Here is a 20,879-nt window from a genome sequence, read left to right as displayed (position 1 = left end):
GTTGATTTTAATGAGCATTTATTGTTTTTACAAATAAACATAGAATAGTGATAGAAATAATAAAAGTAATGAAATGAAAAACTTAATGTGGATATTGGTCGCACAAATTATTTATGTTTTGTCATTATCTTTGTGTACCATTAAAAGATGTGTTATGTATCATGGTATTGTTATTTTATAAACAGTATAACTTTTTAAGATATTGTGTTACTCTAAGAGCATATGTTTATCAGAAAAAAACATGAATAATACAGACAAAAACACAATAAACACGCTTCAAAATTGACCCCAGCATTTTTCAATTTGACTCCTAAAAATTTCAGTCCAGGGGTCATTGACTCTTGGTTTTTAAAATCTATTGAAATCCCTGAACTAAGAACCTCATTTTTTTTTAAAAGATCAAAATGATACACCACAAAATCTTCTTCAGGGACTACTCTAGTCCTTAAAAATAGGGAGAAGTGACTTCTCCTTTTTCTGAAACAGGGATAAGTCTGGAAAATCAGGGAGACATTTGTGCAAACAATGTCAAAAACAAAACATGTTAATTTCACAACATTTATTATTTCTATCATTATACTATGTTTATTTGTAAGAAAAACAATAAATTCTCACTGAAATCTACTTCATCATGACACATTTAAGTCATTTAAGATATGTACTGTTAGCATCTTTTCATCACATTTATCGTCATTATATTACCATCATACCTATGACTGCTTTTGAAACAAAACACAATCGTAATGCATAGAACATCTATTACTGTTTATCCGAATACTATACATGTCCGAAATATTTACACTTAAGAATGCCTTACCTGTTTTACTTTAATAATCCAAATTGTCCTTGTTGTTATCTGGTTTAACAAACCGTATCAAATGTTTGTTAAATCCAGTTAATGCTTTCTCCATTATTTAATCACCATTACTTGTAATTTGAATCGCCAGCTTTGAATTGAACGCGGGTTAAATGTTACAATACGTCCGCCATTTGCAATGTCGATGGTCATGACGTAGCAATTTAATTCTACTCGGATAATTTATATCTAATCGAGGACATGTGTTTTCTCAATGTTTATGTGTAGTATTATGACTTGTTAGTATAAAAAATGAACTGTGATTCCAGTTTATATAAGACGGGTGTTTAATACTCGTAATTATCGGTGGATTAACAAACTGACAAAACTTGCTTGACTTAATAGTGGATCTACGTAACGTAATTAATAGACCTTTGATCAATTTTGTTTTTCTTTAATTATTTTTGCTGACAAACAACAAACAACAAACTTGCTAATCCATAATCGCCTGCGGGCAGCAGCACGCATTGGCAATACTAATCGGGCGGCTTGATTTTCGCTTTTCCGGTCTTGTTTACTAAAAATTGGGCGATTTGATCTTCGCTTTTCTGGGCTCGTAGGGCAATATCACTGGCGTTAGAGCGAAATTATCGCTCTAGTCGCCCTTAGGATAGTCCCTGCTTCTTTATTCTTGACCATTTAACAAAAAGATTACACCAATTAAAGTCTAAATTAAATGCTCTTTGGGTTTTTTGCACTTGCCCGGGCTGACAACTAGATTATACAATAACTTGCCCGGACCCAACTGTAACTTGCCAGGGGCAATAGGACAACCGTTAATGTTGAGCCCTGTAAATAGAAACATATGCAAAAATTCATTTGATAGTTTTGAGATATGGCGAGCGTTTGTGATTTTTGCATTTCTATCACACTTTTATCGTCAACATTGACCAGAATTTGCATGAAATCGGAAATCTGGGGATTATCGGGTAATGGACAGAGACGGGAATTTTTGCATGTATGCGGTAATTGATTGTGATTGTTCGTAATCGTTGTTAATTTTTTAGACACCAAATGACACCTATAACATTCAAACGCACGGTAGATTCTTTCTGCAAATTGGTACCGACCTATGTTTATGTTCAATTATTTTATTTTTAGGGAGCATGATGAACACTGCGGTAGATATTATGGGTCCGCGCTGATTCGCGGTGTCCACCTTATGGAAACAACCCCGGCGAATATTTGATCTGAACACCCATCGCGGGGGTCGAACACCGTAAAATGACACCGCAACAAGTGGCGTTTGTCAAAGTACACGTTGCCTGTACTGTAGATGTACATAAGATTTTACTGTCCATCACTATGAGCATTTAGAATTCAAAACAATAAAAGGCAGTACTGAACGTTTAAGGAATGATGGATTTAGTTGAGTTATTCAAATAATTACGACCAAATAACAGCATATCACATTAATGTTGCAATAACTACATTTAACTTACACAACGGTGAGACCAATTAGATTTGACTGGATATCGAGGTATGCATGGCGTTGTAGATGGCTGTAAAATGATACAAAACATTGGTAAATAAAAAGGAACTGGATCTATCATGTATTACACTAGTCCAAATAATTAGACGTAATCTACCGATTACGTCTAAACGCCTATCGTCGTTTTCCTATAGCAAATTGATTTCAACTTAAACTTCAGTTCTTTTCGTTAAATCTTTGCTTATGCATAAAATTATCATTAATTAGACATAAATGTGAGCGATTACCTCTTAAATGTGTAAAAATTGTGCTTTTAAACCACTTTTGTACATTTTAAAAATAAACATACACAACACACGAAGTGTGGTTGTCGTTTATAGAATTACATTGAATTATCTTGAACGAAATTATTTTTTGAATAGGTTACACATAACCAATTGTTGTTGTACAACAAACCACATCACTTAATTTTTAGCTTACTGTACTCTTTAATTAAATGAAACCTATATGTGTGTGTTAAAACTACCAGTTGTATGCATCATTTATTGTTGTGCAACGTTATGAAATGTATTATTTAATAAAAATGTGTTTGACAGCAAACACGGAATAATACTTAAAGGGATCTTTTCACGTTTTGATAAATTGAAAAAATTGAAAAAAAGTGTTTCAGATTCGCAAATTTTCGTTTTACTTGTGATTTTTGTGAGGAAACAGTAATACTGAACATTTACCATGGTCTAATATAGCCATTATACGCATCTTTTGGCGATATAAAAACCTGAAAATTATAAAGCGTTGCAACGTGAAACGATTGAATAATATGGAGAATTCTGTTTTTGTCGTTTAATTTTGTGAAACTACAAAGATTGCTTATATAAAGTTTAAAATAGGTCGCTTATACATACTTGGCACGATGGCCGAGCGGTCTAAGTGGTTTTTACTCCAGGACTCCGTGGGTCACTGGTTCGAGCCCTGATGCGGGCTACTTTTTTTTCCCTTTTAATAACTTTTATTCTTGATTGTTTACTGGAGCTTTTTAGATCCAATGCAGGGCTCAACATTAACGGTTGTCCGATTGACCCTGGCAAGTAAAAGTTGGGTTCGGGCAAGTTACATGTATTTTATAATCTAGTTGTTCGCCCGGGCAAGTGCAAAAAAGAACAAAGACAAACATGTGTTTTTGTGGTTAAAGCCTAAATAGTACAAATAATCACAAACGATTTGCCTTATGCACGAATTTACCTCGGCGATTGTTGTTTGCGGAAGTCCGAACTAACTACGCATGGTGCGCATGCATTTCCAAATTTATTTTTTGAAACGCCGTAAATGGCTTGGGATTCCAAACATCATGCAGTTTCAAATAATATTGTGTTTATCTTTTTCATTAATATTCAGTTACACATAACATCGTTGGTGTTTTCAGTCACAAAGAAAACTACTTAAATTATATAACTATATTGAAACAACAACAAATAGCTTCGGTACATATATATATATATTATATTTTGCTACATATATTTTCTTTTGCTTTACGTCAATTGACATTTTTGATACGGTTCACGTGTTGTTCACAGTACTGTTAGCAGACGAGAATTTTCTGAAATGTCTAGTTTATTTAGCTTTGTCTTTACAAGTAACTTTTAAGTCTAAGTTGCTGATGAAGACGTGGAGGAGAATGATTAATTACACTTCAACACCGTTATTTCGAACACAGATAAGCCGAAGTCACCGTTATTTCGAAGTATTATTCGGGTCCCGATTTTGGTTCTTCTTTGTTTAATGTAAAATTTCATTGTTAATCCGAACTTCGTTAAACCGAAGAAATCGTTATTTCGAAGTGATTCAGTCGGTCCCAACACTATAATTCGCACCTTATTATCAATCTTTAATCCGAAGTCAAAACTGCAAAATACTGAGCGTATTTTCACACTTTGTCGTGGCGCGTCAAAAGCCGATAATTACACCTTTGTCGTCTGTGCGAAAGCTGGTGTTCAGAGAGACATTGCGTATTGGTAAAAAAAAGTTAATTCATTTCCGAAAATGTATTCTTATGTTTGTATGTCTGATAATTTGTGCTATTCGTTATATTTTATATGTTCTGTAATTAGACAAAAATACAAAAAACAAGAAAAAGAATCTTTTTATTCCTCCGTTTGTTACAAGTGGAAATCTATTGCTATATGACTAGTTTACGCTTTTAAGTTAGCAACGTTCTATTTTAACAGAATCAAAAAAGCCTTCTGTCAAATGTTTATTTCGAATTATCGTTAAATCCGAAGTTTTTTAAACGGTCCCGACGACTTCAAAATAACGGTGTTGAAGTGTATTTCATTAATAAGCAAACATTGGAACAAATCTACATTTAGACTTAATGAGACTTTAATTCCTGTAATCATTTTGTTAAATGTGCAAACATAAAAAAGGTTTTGTGGGGTATCATTTTGATCTTTATTAAAATATGAGGTTTACAGTTAATGTGATATTTAATGTTTGGGCAAGTGGCTTTACGTTCAGGGCAAGTAGATTTTCTTAGTACTTGCCCGGCAGGGCAAGTTGGTTTTAAGGTGAATGTTGAGCCCTGCAATGTTTATATTTATCAATATAAAGCATTTAATAACAAACTTCAAAACAGCCAAAATCTGTGAAAAGGCCCCTTTAATAAAACATTTTTTAAACAATATATGGTAGGTGTTTATTTCGATCTAAAACGCCATATGAGGCCCACGAGAACAACATATTTTCATAAGAAATCAACCAAAAGAAAACAAAAATGCAGAAATACGCACCAGCCCTATGCTCACAAGCACACACTCACAAACAAAACCAAAGACCTATAGATATCTATAGGTCTTTGACAAAACATACATAAACGTACATGAACAAAATTTAAATCTTGAATAAAGGTGGAGAAGCTCATTATGAGTGAGACATAATAATCTTCGAAACATAATACTGATAATCGAATAGTTCATTATAGAAGCGAAAAAAGCCTCCGACACTGTATTAATGGACATACACTATACTTAAATCCTTTAGATAATTTACCCTTTCTCGTTCTATCAACCTATTTATAGTGTTTTTCCCAGGAGGGCAAAGGGGCATGGCGCATTACTTTCAAAAAGGGCATTTTAGCGCGCAGTTTAGGCAAAAAAGGGCAAAAACGTTCCATGTTATTTGCTCCACGAAGCAGTTGTGGAAAAAATAACATATAAACAAGCACATTTAATGGTAATAGATGTATTTAACTTACTATGATTTATATTAATATATTTACCTTGCAATGAACATTTAAGTTCCATGCTGTTTCAATAAACTGTAAAGCACGACAAACATAATAAAGCAATATATGCATATGAATCTGATTATACACAGATCCACTAACATATAAATGAAACCATGTTTCTCTTATCCCATTTTCTAACAATAATCTCGACAGATGTTTAAAATAACATTGCGAGTAAATTGATCTCTAACAATATGCAAACACTCGTTTCCGTGACATACATCCACCGAGTAGATTACAAATAAATAAATTATGTTGTTGCTATCTAAAACATTTTTATGCATCGTTGATTATCACAGACATTTCATTTATTCCTTCTTAATGTATAATCTCCATCGTTAGTTCGATCGTTTACGACGTTATTTGCCATTTTTGCCGAGTCACAATTTAATTCTGTATAGTCCGCCATGTTGATAAAATGTCAAATGATGTAAGCGACAGGTGCGCATAGCAACGTTAAATCGTATACGCGATTAGTATTTTGTTAAATTGGTATACGTCTCGGTAATTATTTCAATAATTAGATCTAATTATCTTAAAGACGAAATCGATAAAGAATAAATTTGTTTGTGAATTTAAAAGTAATTATGCGTAAAAAAATATGTTTTGATATAACTGAATAATGCATGCAAAGCACAATTGCCACAAGAATAACATCGAGTTTTTCATCAAATGTCTCCGAAGTAATGATTATATCGTGGAGGAGTACACATTGCCGAGCGAAAAGTGCGCTTGGTATAACATAGCCTCCGGCATTATCGATTGATACTGACACGGAGTTATTCACGCATGCCTAATTCACAGCTTTGGGGCAGCCAGTAAGACCTAATCGAGCACTGTTATAGATTAAATCTGCTCAATTAAATATAGTCGATTAGACGTTGACGCCTCTCGAGTAAATCAAGCACAGTCGGAGCGTCACAGACAATCAAGGAAGCTGTTTTTGCGGACCATGTTAGATCGTAAGGCAAATTTCGTGGCGAAATTTGCCTTTAAAAAGGGCAGCGTGGCGATCCGGGAGGGCGGCGTGGCTTTTCGCCACGCTAAAATGGCCTGGGAAAAACACTTGTGCATACTGCTTACTCTAAATGCAAATATATTCTTGGTTTGGGGATTTCAATGTTATTTCTGTGATCATGGAGTCTAAGTGCAAGATTTAAACAAGAGGGCCTGAAAGGCCCAAGGTATCCCCCGCAACATATGCTTTGTTTGAAGATGGGTGCAAATTGGACGGATGAACATAATGATAGATGGACGGACGGAGGACAATAACACAAAACTAAGACAATGGAAGGTTCTTAAGGGCACAAAAGTGCCGGACGGACAGCCGAACGGAGGACAACGCCAAAACAATATCCCTCCGCCTCTGGCGCGGTAATATATTCATACCAAGTTTCAAAGAAATCCGCCAAAGCGCTTCCAAGATATGGCTCCGGACACAAAAATGCCTATAGTAGAAAGCATTTTTTCAAGATACATGTACAAAGGGCCATAAGTCTGTTTTTAACAGATGGTGTACAATGCCATTTGGCGTGCATCATCCTCTTATGCATATATATACTCATACCAAGTTTAAATGAAATCCGCCAAAGCACTTCCAAGATATGGCTCCGGACACAAAAGTGCCTATAGTAAAAAGCATTTTTTCAAGATACAAAGGGCCATAAGTCTGTTTTTAACAGATGGTATACAATGCCATTTGGCGTGCATCATCCTCTTATGCATATATATACTCATACCAAGTTTCAATGAAATCCGCCAAAGAACTTCCAAGATATGGCTCCGGACACTAAAAAGCATTTTTTCAAGATACAAAGGGCCATAAGTCTGTTTTTAACAGATGGTGTACAATGCCATTTGGCGTGCATCATCCTCTTATGCATATATATACTCATACCAAGTTTAAATGAAATCCACCAAAGAACTTCCAAGATATTGCTCCGGACACAAAAGTACCGGACGGACGAACGGACAGTCGGACGGACGGACAACGCCAAAACAATATCCCTCCGCCTCTGGCGGGGGATAAAAAGTATGTTGTTTTGCTTGCGGTTGTTGAAGCCAAAACGGGGCTTCTCAGCTGGCACAGCTGCTGATATTCGGATCTTATTCAGACCTTATTCTTTACCGTTGCGCGTTTTACGATATCGGATTATAGGCGAGAATACAACTCAGTGAAACTATTCAATTTCTTATACAACATTGAGAATATTAACAGTTATTGAAATTAACAATACATGTATCAGCGACGTCTTTTAAAGACTAAACACCTTTTCAGTTATCGAATTTAACATGTCAATAAAATATATTAATACCCAAAAAGGTTTTATTTAATATTGTTCACATTAAACCTTTAAATGAAAGTGTCGCTTTAACTATTTTCCGTGTCTTAACTTTATAAGCCGCGAATCGTTTGCTAAAAACAGTTAACAAAACGGCTACACGTTCTAATTCTTAATGAAATACAAAAATAAGTACAACATTATTGATAACGTCCATAAACACACACGGCAAGATCAAAGTTTTAATGGAAAACTAATATGACATTCCATGTAAATTATTATTTTCGTCTAAATCGAATACTATATATAGAGAAATAATGTATTTATAACCGACCAATGAGGTAACATTATGCAACTTTCAATTTACACAGTGCTATATGGCAACAATATGGAATTTGAACAGTGGTAGTGTTTAAAGGTCTGGACTATCATTACTTGTAAGTTTGTATAAACATTCTTCTAATGCAATTAGTAAAACAAGGGCTGTTTGTAAAACATGCATGCCCCCCATATTAGTGCTGCAACAATACGCCAAAAACCGTATTGCAATATATTGTCAGTTCTAAAACCTGTATTGCAATATATCGCAATATATTGCTAACTTGTACCAAATTTATAATTTGCCAATTATCCAATAATCCCGTATATTCCAGTTTTAAAGCAAATTCTGGTATATATTTACTATAAATGTGCTCAAGAATAACAAGAAACACAAACATTCGCAAATTTTCTTAAGTATCAAATACATTTTGGCATTCGTTACTATTTAAGATGTGATGAAATAACGTCCAACCGGGGCGTTTTTTTCCACTGAACACGCGTAATTCACCTGACGTGATGTTCCCGTTTTTATACAACACAAAATACACCCATACTTTCCATGCAACGTTCTACATGTCTGTATAATTTTCGCGCGCTTTTTATTGAGACAAAGGATAAAGAACTTTTTATTTGACACTAGAATTTTTTATTGTCGCATTAGCAGTACAATTTGGAAGCGTATTTCCGAAATTCGGATTACAAATTTAATAATGCTCAATTCAGAATCAAACGAAACATTTACAGCTGTGCGCAATAATTCAACGATAATCTGTTCAAAAGCAACGAACGAATGCTCCGATGTAACAACGCTACTCCGTATAATAAACTTTCAGAATGCTATTTTTACGAAAAAAAATATTTACACTGCTTTGTTTTGTTTACCTTGTTATCATTATTTCGGATGGCTTTTCTGGACGAAATGTGAATGAATTTTTGTAAAATTTTCGTACCGGTATGATGAAAATCGTATCGCAATACAATATGCGGATTTCGTATTGCGATATATACCGATATACCGGTATATTGTTGCAGCACTACCCCATATGGGCTGTCCGTTGTAGTGGCAGCCATTGTGTGAATACGTTTTTTGTCACTGTGACGACCTTTGACCTAGTGACCTGAAAATCAATAGGGGTCATCTGCGAGTCACGATCAATGTACCTATGAAGTGTCATGATCCTTGGCAAAAGCGTTCTTGAGTTATCATCCGAAAATCATTTTACTATTTCGGGTCACCGTGACCTTGACCTTTGACCTTGTGACCTCAAAATCAATAGGGGTCATCTGCGAGTCATGATCAATCTACCTGTGAAGTTTCATGATCCTAGGCATATGCGTTCTTGAGTAATCATCCGAAAACCATTTTACTATTTTGGGTCACCGTGACCTTGACCTTTGACCTAGTGACCTCAAAATCAATAGGGGTCATATGGGAGTCATGATCAATCTACCCATGAAGTTTCATGATACTAGGCGTATGCGTTCTTGAGTTATCATCCGGAAACCATTTTACTATTTCGGGTCACCGTGACCTTGACCTTTGACCTAGTGACCTTAAAATCAATAGGGGTCATCTGCGAGTCATGATCAATCTACCCATGAAGTTTCATGATCCTGGGCGTATGCGTTCTTGACTTATCTTTCAAAAACCATTTTACTATTTCTTGCGACATGAGCAAAGCAATATACCCCCTCTTCTTCGAAGGGGGGCATAATAATGTTTATACAGTCGATCGGGTAGTTCCGGATCTATCACCGTCTATCTATAACACGCGTCAACAATTGAAAGACGATTTAGAAACACATTTCCTTGGTAAATGCTTGTACATTTGGTATGAATTTGTTTATTTATTATTATTTTTAAATTCCTGTGATTGATTTTAGTATATGTTAAAGATTTATGGAAATAAAAGCATGAAAATTGCACCTTGTGTACATGTCAGTTGCGGATCAGCTGATTGGGGAAAATCTCAAAACAGTTGTTTATTGTTTAAATACTGTGTTTGTAATAAAAGTTTTTGTATATATATGAAATGTTAAAAAAAAAAGTTTCACATAAATTTGATATATTGTTTCATTGGAATTATATAATCAATACTATTTTGTGACTTCAATGTCGAGAAATACAGAGATTAAGATTGAATTTTGTTTATTCTGTCTGTCTGTCTGCCCCAAAACTTTAACCTTGCTCATGAAATGAAACTTTATGGACCTGGTTCTCCAAACTCTACATGTTCATGCATCTGATTGAGATCTATTTTGCAAACCAGTTATGAGGCATTAGGTATTACGGGTCTAAGTCACAAGGTCAAGGCTAACACATACAGTAAGCATTTTATTTTTTGCATGCATCTTGGTTTGTTTTTATGTTTATGTGTGTAGTAATAAGTTATAATATTTAAAGGTATAATAGCGGAGTAATAAAAAACAAGTGGATTGCTAAAAACTGTACTAATAGAAAAATATATGGATTAATAAATAATAGTAAGATGTAATGCTGGAAGGAGATTGGTAATATTTTAAATATTTATCCTATTTTTAATGTGTATTTATGCTGTGATTTTGTCAGATAATTGTCAAGTTGGACTGATGGGTCCTAAAAAGCACAGGTGCTCTGCACAGTCATTGGCAAAGAGGCTGAAGCGGATACTTATAGATATTTTTACATTATCGTGATCCTATTATTGTTAAATGTTGTCATAATATGTTATTTACCAAAAATTTAACTTGATATCTAGTATTGTTTTCCATTTTGTTTACCATTTGTATCCCAGAGGTACTGATTAATGTTATGTTTTTTTTTTAAACTTTTATTACATTCTTTTTACATTATTGTGATCCTATTTATTGTTACATGTTATCATACTATGTTATTTACCAAGAAAGTAACTTGATATCTAGTATTGTTTTCCATTTCTTTAGCAAATTTATTTCAGAGGTACTGGTTTATGCAGAGACGTAGATAGTTATCTACGTCTCTGGTTTATGTTATCATCTTTATGGATACTTTTATATATTTTTACATTATTGTGATCCTATTATTAGTAATGCATTCCAGAGGTACTTGTTTATGTTCAGTTGTCATTTTTATGCCCCCGGATCGAATGATCGGGGTCATATTGTTTGGCCTGTCTGTCTATCTGTCTATCAGTCTGTCCCAAAACTTTAACCTTAGTTAAAGTTTTGGGATAACTTTTGCAATATTTAAGATAGAAACTTGATATTTGGCATGCACGTGTATCAAATCTCTTGTTATAAATACATTTATATAAAGTTCTGTATTTTTTAGGACCTAAGTTATAAAAATATTTTCTAGTCATACATAACATGTTCTAGTCATAAGCATATATGTCACATTTTCATACATTTTTTTGAATTATTGTGATTCCTATTGTTGTTAAATGTTATCATACTATGTTATTTCCCAATAAGGTATCTTGAGTTTATCAATATATTGCTTTTATTGAGTATTTGTTTTTGTTTTATATAACCAATAATACAGAGGAATCCATTTCAAATCAAAACATAAATACTTTCCAACAGATTTATTCGTCTTGTGTACAGACGCACACCCTATAATGTTTTTAACTTGTCAGACAGTTGTCAAACTGAAAAAAACGAACCTATCTGATGTTAAATAAATACATGCATCATTTGTTTTGACAGTCAAAGTAATTGTTGAAAGTCAAAATAAGTTTTGAGTTGCTCCCTGACCTACATCTTTCAAATAGCCCGAGTGATCCGAAATTACCGCACTCGATTCAGAACTAGCCGACTTTATCCAAGTGTATAAGTTCAAATTGGCATCAGAAATGTATTGGTAAGTATAAATAAATTAATATGGCCTGAAAGATGAAATATTTTGCCTCAACAATCCAAGTATTTTGAAAGCAATTGCTTTCTTTTAAAAATATTAGCACCATTATTTACGCTAGTGATCCGGAACTACCCGACCGACTGTATTTTATGTTTAATAATTTATAGCATGATTATTCTGTGCTGTTATATGAATTTGATGCCGTTAAAGCTTCCGACATGAATTCATGTCAGAACGATGCTATTGCAAAATAACGTTAAACGATATGACAGCGTTTTTTTTCACAAAAGGGGAAAGGTACCTGTACCCCTACAATTGGGAATTTTTCGAGTCGTGAAATCTTCAAATTGGGAAAAAAACGAGTCGCGAAATCAATGAATTGGGAAAAATTCGAGTCGCAAAATTGATGAATTGGGAACCTTTAAAATGCATGTAATCTATCATTAGGGGCTATATTCTGCATCACAAAGCATTTTAAACTCTAGGTTTTGACAGAAAAACTACAGTACGGTTATGATATTTTGACTATCGTATCATGTCATGTGAAAATTGTGTTATTGCCACTTCAGTTAGAATGTGCCCGTCAATTGGAAAAAAATATCTTCCAGTGATAGGCATAAGCACTGAGGTTGCATAAAAAATAATATTAATAATTTTGTTTTAGCCCTTAAAAGTCTTACAAGCCCTGCAATGTTTCATGTGAGTTAAATTAAAAACTTAAAAACTAAACAAAAACAACAACAATGGATCTTGTACTGTTTTGACATCTTTTAACAATAGACAGTGAGAATAGTCACATGTTACCAAAATGAGTTTTTAGAGTGGAATGCTTTAACAATAATTTTCAAAGGTAAGTCTTATATTTTGTTTTGATTTTTTTTCAAATCATCAAATAAGATATTAAGATCATCTGCCATTAAATGCTTATGTATATGTTGTAAATAACTATAGGATTTTACACCCATGTCTCATTATTTTTAATTTTATGTTAAACTTTTATTTGTTTATATCCGTATCCGAATAGTTACTGTCCGGATTTGACACTTAAAAAACTATACATAGAAGTAATATGCGCATTTAACTCAATACGGTTACGTTTTTTTTTTAATGTCAACGAAAAATTAGTGTTGAGAAAGTTTATTGATGTAAGGAAGACTGGTCTTAGCGATGGAATTCTTTCACGGGAAATATCGATCACTCGTCGCGGTTATGTAATCCATTCACATTTTACACAGCGGTTAGAGTTGCGCCCCATTTGAAAAGTTTTGTTTACTTTCTACGCAACAATGTCCGGCGAAAATAAATGGACGAAAATGAAAGGCTCGACAATATCAAAAGATATTTCCAGCGAAAATAAAAGGCACTGGCTATTGGGAACGGCACCTAAAATCGTTCGGAACGGTAGATATCGAGATTGGGAAAGGTCCGGTGCTAAAATTGGGAAGCCTCCGGTAGGCTTTGGGAAAGGTACCGTTCCCCGGTACTAGTTAAAGAAGGAAAAAAAACGCTGGATATGAGGTCGATGTAAATCATATTTATAGGAGTACTCTGGGTGGGTGCTGGAGGTTTCGGTAAATGACAAGTTCGGTAAATTGATTTATATAGTAAATGCCGTGGAGGGTTCGGTAAATTGGTTTTTATAGAGGTGGTATACCTACAACAAGGTGTTACAGGGGTTTTTTTTAGAGAAAGGGGAAGACGCTGGACGCTGGGTGAAAGGGGAAAAAAAGAGTGCGAAAGAGAGATATTAGGGGAAAAAATAAAAACTGTTCATTTCAATGTCTATAACTCATCAAAAGAGACTTGTCTCTGTCCTTTTTGTTCTTAAACACATTTAACAGGTATTAAAGTCAAAGTCCTTAATAAAGTTGCAGGTGTAGATCTAATAATGGGAAATGTTTTCAACTATATTTTTGTACTGGGGCCGGGGGACGATGTCAATTTTGTGATTTCAATTTCATGATGAATGGGTTGACGATCTTGATTTGCTACAGTATTGGAAGGGAAAGAAGCGGCAGCTGCCGATTGTCTACTTTCACTTTCACAATGTTCGATGTTGATTACCTCGGAATCCTGCTGGGTTATAACGGTTTTCGATGATTCTTTCTTAAAAAATGCCTCGATGCGTTCAGTATCTTCCGAGTTCGAATGTTTTATTTTGTTTGTGTAAGAACGCTAATTGTGAGACATTTTTTTCTGTTTTCACGTTTATACCTCGGCTTGCACATAGCCCGGATGAAAATTCGACTGGTTTCCGGTAATTAATTGACGAAACACCCTTCTCGCGCAAGACCGGTATCCAGTAAAATAGTCACATGATTATTACGATTAGTTGCCCAGTTTACATGACGTTATTTAAGAGCTATATTTAGAATAACTGGGATTCCCAGATGTTGTGTGTTCGTCTGGAGAGAGAGAGAGCGCGAATTCGTTGTACATGGTGCAAATTGGATAATTGTCGAATGCCCCAAGGAAAAATAAACATTTCTTTGAGAGAAAATATTATATTTTGGGGAAAAATGATATTTTTGGTGGGGAAATTGTATTTTAAGGGGAAAAATTCTGGTAGGGGAAGACGCCGAATATCGGCGTCAATTTCTTAGTAAAAAAAACCCCTGTGTTAATGACACCTATTATTGGCTGACAATAACATTAGGGGCATTTATTTGCAAACTGTGGATTAATTTTGAGTTGAGTTATTAATGCTATGCCTACGGTAAAGAATTAAGGGAAATGAATGAGCTACCTCTGAAAAACGGGGCCACCTGAAAAACGAATTCTGTTAGGAAATTGTAGGTAAATTTACGATTTAAATAACGCAATACTGTTGGTTTTTATAATTGGTGCTTTTATTTAAATAACATAATAGTAATAATAAATAATGATTATTATATTTTTTTATCTGATACGCTTTAATTAAGGTTTTTATCAACTAATTGTTTAAAAACATATATAAAATACAAAACGATCATGACCTAAAGATAAACTTTTAATATATAATTTACCTCCCTTGATTAGAATATTAATAGGTTGCACGCCTGGATAATTAATATTAACACTTTGCAAACATCTCTAAATTGATAAAATCAACTCCGTACATTTAAACAGATAATTTAATTAGTGCCAAACAACTCAATTAATGTACACGCTTATCGACAAAAGGTGCGATAATCCCTATTTATACCAATTTACCGAAACCTCCACGGCATTTACTATATAAATCAATTTACCGAACTTGTCATTTACCGAAACCTCCATAACCCCTCTGAGTAGTATTACACATATGATGAGTTACATAAGATTCAAGCAAAATGATACAAAACAGTGGTAAATAAAATAGGAACTGGATCTTTCATGTATTACACATATGATGAGTTACATAAGATTTAAGCGGAGAGTTTACATTGAACAAATGATAATCCGAAACACAAAAATGGAACGAATCGTAACTTGAGACGTAAGAGTACGAACGAACAAAAAATCTTATCAGCAAAATAGTAAGAAAATCGCTGAACAGTCTAATCAAAATAGTTTGTATAATAATCAAATACATAATAATGTATCAAAATATGCTCTTTCTATTTGTTTACCTGGACAACTTAGCTTGCAAAGGGGTTTTTTAATTTAAGAAAAACTAGTCCAAATAATTAGACGTAAGCTACCCCGCTTACGTCTAAACGGCTACCGTCGTTTTCCTATAGCAAATTGAGTTCAACTTAAACTTCAGTTTTTCTCGTTAAATCTTTGCTAATGCATAAAATTATCATTAATAAGACATAAATGTGAGCGATTACCTCTTAAATGTATAAAAATTGTGCTTTAAACCACGTATGTACATTTTAAAAAATAAACATACACAACACACGAAGTGTGTTTGTCGTTTATAGAATTACATTGAATTATCTTGAACGAAATTATTTTTTGAATAGGTTACACATAACCAATTGTTGTTGTACAACAAACCACATCACTTTTTAGCTTTCTGTACTCTTTAATTAAATGGCACCTATATGTGTGTGTTAAAACTACCAGTTGTATCACGGAGTGTATATTGTTAGGAGATGAATCGAGTATTTGACCCTTACTGTAGTAAATTCAATCTTATGCAAAAACTATTCATCTGATTTTATTGGTTTATACGTTATCTTGTTGCTTATTAATTCCTCTTTCAAAAAATATGCGTTTTAGTATATTCCCGTTGTTATTAATGGATTTATAGCGAGATAAACACAAGAAATACACATTTTATGTTTTACCACCGCGCGTTTTACCGTATTGTGGCTATCGATCTTGTACAATTAGCGTACAGCGAAGCGCCGAGGTTATACATTTTGATGTACCCACTCACGTCTTTTGTTGAATTATAGTTTCATTTCTCGGCCGATTTTGACAAATTATATATCATTAGAAAGCTTACGTTACGTAGTAAACAGATATATAAATATATATTAAGTTTTTCTTCTGATTTCGACAGCCGGCGAGTTATAACTTTAACTTTTGCAAATATCATACCGTTTTGGAGTTTTAGAATCCAGATTTACGGTTGACATGTTCGTACTTAATACCAATGTGTAGCGTTCTTCTGATTTCGACAGCCCGGCGAGTTATAACTTTAACTTTTGCAAATATCATACCGTTTTGGAGTTTTAGAATCTAGATTTACGGTTGACATGTTCGTACTTAATACCAATTTGTAGGTTCTTCTGATTTCGACAGCCCGGCGAGTTATAACTTTAACTTTTGCAAATATCATACCGTTTTGGTGTTTTAGAATCTAGATTTACGGTTGACATGTTCGTACTTAATACCAATTTGTAGCGTTTATATTTGGAGTTCAGTTTTAAAAATTACATCTTGCTTAGGAGAATAGAATTCTGTATACGATAGAAAAAAAAATGTTTAAAAACGAAAGTAATTAAGGAATGAAGGCGGAAGAAAGTAGCGCGCGTTCCTAACGCACTGAACTGATGCTACGGTCTTGGCGATTATGCTTTTGATTAGAAACCGGCCATTGAATTTCCTTTGCCATGATTATTATATTTTTTTATGGAATATATTGTAGTATTATGTTCACGAAACATATCAATAAAGCTTATTATAAATAAATTAACGATTTCAGCTCTTGTTTATAACACAGAAAGGGTGTTAAATTTATGATAAGCGTATATAGCGGACCCTCTCGATTTTATTCGGCTTTGCATGCATACTTGAAATAAAATGGGTGTCAAAAACATTCATCGTTTGCTGTTAATTATCAACGAGGGAATTATGTATAATTATATGAAATGTTATTTACCTTAAATTATCAATTTATTAAAGATTCTTGAAAATCACGGTCGGTGTTACGCGGGTCATTTCGTATTTTGACATCAGGGCATCATGTCCAACTATTCAAAATCAGATTTTTTTTCACTGGGACGATGACGACTTATATTTAGACAGGTAGACAGATAGTTTATTCAGACTTATACAACAGTACAACGTCTTCAACTCAAATATATACATTATTTTTAGACGAATTGATAGTTGATTACACATATAGCAGTGATGATTCTGAGAATGTTGCCATGTTTTTTATCCGTGTAATCTAGAGTCCGTGGTTTGAGCATTTTTATCGCGGTGTTCAATAAAAGATATCTCAATAATCTTGTTTATTGATAGATCTGTGGTTTTATTGCCCCTGTGTTCAGCACAAACCAATTGTCTCGTTATGATCAGATACTGTGCCGACCAATACTAAATAACACTATGGTGTCATACGCCACAGCAGGGACCTATACTTGTGATCATGGAGTCTAAGTGCAAGACTTAAACAAGTATGTTGTTTCGCTTGCGGTTGTTAAAGCCAAAACGGGGCTTCCCAGCTGGCACAGCTGCTGATATTCAGATCTGAATACTTAAACTTATTTAGACCTTATTCTTAACCGTTGCGCGTTTTACGATATCGGATTTTAGGCGGGAATACAACTCAGTGAAACTATTCAATTTCTTATACAACATTAAGCATATTAACAGTTATTGAAATTAAAGCGGGTATATACGATTTTGTCAAATATTTATGAATTTATATTAAATGTGTAAAAAACTTATTATATATGTATTTCAATATAAATTAAAATAAAAGTTAAAAAGAACATGTTTCGAAAAATGCGAAATAAGCCAGATATTTAATTCTGAAATTTAAAACGGCTGTACAGCCGAATTCGCCAGCATGTATACCATACATGTAAGATGTTAATCTAAACTTAGTGTAACGGTTTATTTGAATTCCTGCAACGATATCTATTCATACGACACACGAACACTAACTCCGATCCTAATACAAAGACGAATGATTCGGTTACTGTAGGAAAATATTTACGTCACAATCGGCTCGGGGCGCTAATTTGTCTTTGCTGCATTTTATGAAATTCGGCTTTAATGTATAATTTATCTTGCCAATTTTATGTTATTGTAACATATTTTATCAATATATTATAATTAAACACATATAAAAAAATCGTATATACCCGCTTTAACAATATCAGCGACATATTTTTAAAGACTAAACACCTTTTCAAGTATCGAATTTAACATGTCAATAAAATATATTAATACCAAAAAAGGTTTCATTTAATATTGTTCACATTTAATCTTTAAATGAAAGTGTCGCTTTAACTATTTTCAGTGTCTTATTAAGCCGCGAATCGTTTGCTAAAAACAGTTAACAAAAAGGGCTACACGTTCTAATTCTTAATGAAATACAAAAATAAGTATAACATAATTAATAACGTCCATAAACACTCACAGCAAGATCAAAGTTTTAATGGAAAACTAATATGACATTCCACGTAAATTATTATTTTCGTCTAAATCGAATACTATATATAGAGAAACAATGTATTTATAACCGACCAATGAGGTAACATTATGCAACTTTCAATTTACACAGTGCTATATGGCAACAATATGGAATTTGAACAGTGGAAGTGTTTTAAGGTCTGGACTATCATTACTTGTAAGTTTGTATAAACATTTTTCTAATGCAATTAGTAAAATAATGTTTATATTTTATGTTTAATAATTTATTGCATGATTATTCTGTGCTGTTATATGAATTTGATGCCGTTAAAGCTTCCGACATGAATTCATGTCGGAACGATGCTATTGCAAAATAACGTTAAACGATATGAGGTCGATGTAAATCGACCTCATATTTATAGGAGTAAAGAAAAACGTGACCAAACGATTTCTTGTAAAAATTATAGCGTTGTAAAATTCGGTCAGGTTACATACAACTAATAATCAAGCTAAGGGACAACACAGTTACTCACCTGCGACCTGAATATACAGAACTGTTTTTGCATTTTAAAACTCGGTATGATGATTTGACAAACAATGTGGCGTCTAGATTTTCCCCATATTTTGGCCTGGTTGAGTAATATTTGTAGGGTATGGTATCCTAGTGTCTGGATACATTTGCGATGCAGGAGAAAAAAACGTAAAAGGTGTTTTTTTAAACAGTTTAGCATTGCTCTGTGAACAGGGTGTTTAATTCATGTGCGTAAAATGTCGTAACAGATAAGCCTGTGCAGTCAGCACAACCAAGGAAGACACTTTCAGCCTTAACTGGAGTTTCGATATGAATAAACATTAAAGTAAAAAAAACATAACAGCGGAAAGTTTCGTCTATTATTAGCCTGCGCAGACTGCTTATGCTAAATGAATATGGGACGGCAATTTACGCACATGCATTAAACCCCCTTTCACAAAGCAGAATCTCATTTTTCAGAACATCTAGAGTTGAAGAATTACCGTAACATCAACACTTTGTTGACACAAGCTACGTGGAAAAAACTGAAATGTCATCATAGAGTGCTGCACTAGTTGGATGGAATAATTTTGTATTGTGCAAGTAGGCAATATTTACATTGAAAACGCCGTCCCAATATTTTTTAGTGTTTTAGACACTTAACCGATAACACATATAACTCTGCCCATTTTCAAAATAAGTATGTACCTGACGGAGTTGAGTTTTAATCGTTGAAACCTGACAATATTGTTTTACAATCCATTCAATTAAATGCTTGCGCCTTCAAATACCGAAGATATCAATAGAAATCATCAGACCATTCAGTTTTATTTCAAAAGATTGTGTATTGGTATATTTTGAATTGAAGCACTGGATATTATACTTGAAGTATTGGTTTAAATGATTTGTTTATAATGTGGAGACGCGTGAATCACTGCTGTTTATTCAGGCATTTATATGTTTGTTGTATTATTGAATCAACTCTCAAGTTTAGGAAGCTATCTGTAGAAGTTTAAACACAGTGTTGGCAGGGAAACTAGTGGTAAGATTTACGCAGTTTATTTAATATTACTAATGTTTTCTATTAATATAACTTTCATTCGTAGAAATAAATTAAACGCTCGCCTTAAACAAAAAATATGTATTTCATATCGAAACTATAATTATGACACCATGCACTTCAGCAGTTAAAAACGTGAACAGTGTTTACCTATGATCATATCTTATCAATTGAAATTTCACAAACACACTTCTAGTTGACATGGTTGGTCATTATGTTTTATCAAACATTAAACATTTAATAGAAATAAACATAAATACTACATGATGAAGTTTGTGACAGAGGCACTGTGTGCGTTACACCATGTAACAAAAATGGATTGTTTAACATGAACACTATTACATTTATAAAACGCGTTGTTGGATGTGTTGTAAGTGTCTCTTTAAAATAACACTATTCATAAACAATCAAACTCTGAAGACCGCAAACGAAAGTTTTGTAAAGTTCTGAAGTAAATAGCAAGTATTTCGCACGTACATCACCTCTTGAGGTAGGGATTATTCTTCTAAACCAAAACAAAACTTAACCTTTAGACCC

At 33.6% G+C, this 20,879-nt stretch overlaps 1 protein-coding gene across 24 annotated transcripts in view; it reads right to left on the bottom strand.

Moving 5' to 3' along the window:
- LOC127851686 (uncharacterized) overlaps positions 1-20,879 on the bottom strand; it is a 129,957-nt gene that overhangs the window by 103,946 nt on the left and 5,132 nt on the right. For 5 of the 24 annotated variants that reach the window (XM_052385516.1, XM_052385531.1, XM_052385530.1 and 2 more), the window contains exon 1: positions 14,056-14,453. The exons of 1 other annotated variant lie outside the window; for it this stretch is intronic. The gene's annotated coding sequence lies outside the window, so the exon portion shown is untranslated. Of the gene's footprint in view, positions 1-2,298; positions 2,359-14,055; positions 14,489-15,581; positions 15,614-20,879 lie in introns of those variants that run through there. 18 more of the 24 variants (XR_008035886.1, XM_052385532.1, XM_052385537.1 and 15 more) reach the window with 12 other exon arrangements.

This window comes from Dreissena polymorpha, chromosome 11 (genome assembly GCF_020536995.1).
Source record: "Dreissena polymorpha isolate Duluth1 chromosome 11, UMN_Dpol_1.0, whole genome shotgun sequence".
In the NCBI taxonomy this organism is placed as follows: Eukaryota; Metazoa; Mollusca; class Bivalvia; order Myida; family Dreissenidae; genus Dreissena; species Dreissena polymorpha.
Note: the sequence above shows the minus strand (reverse complement) of the source record. Positions and strands in the feature narration are given on the sequence as shown.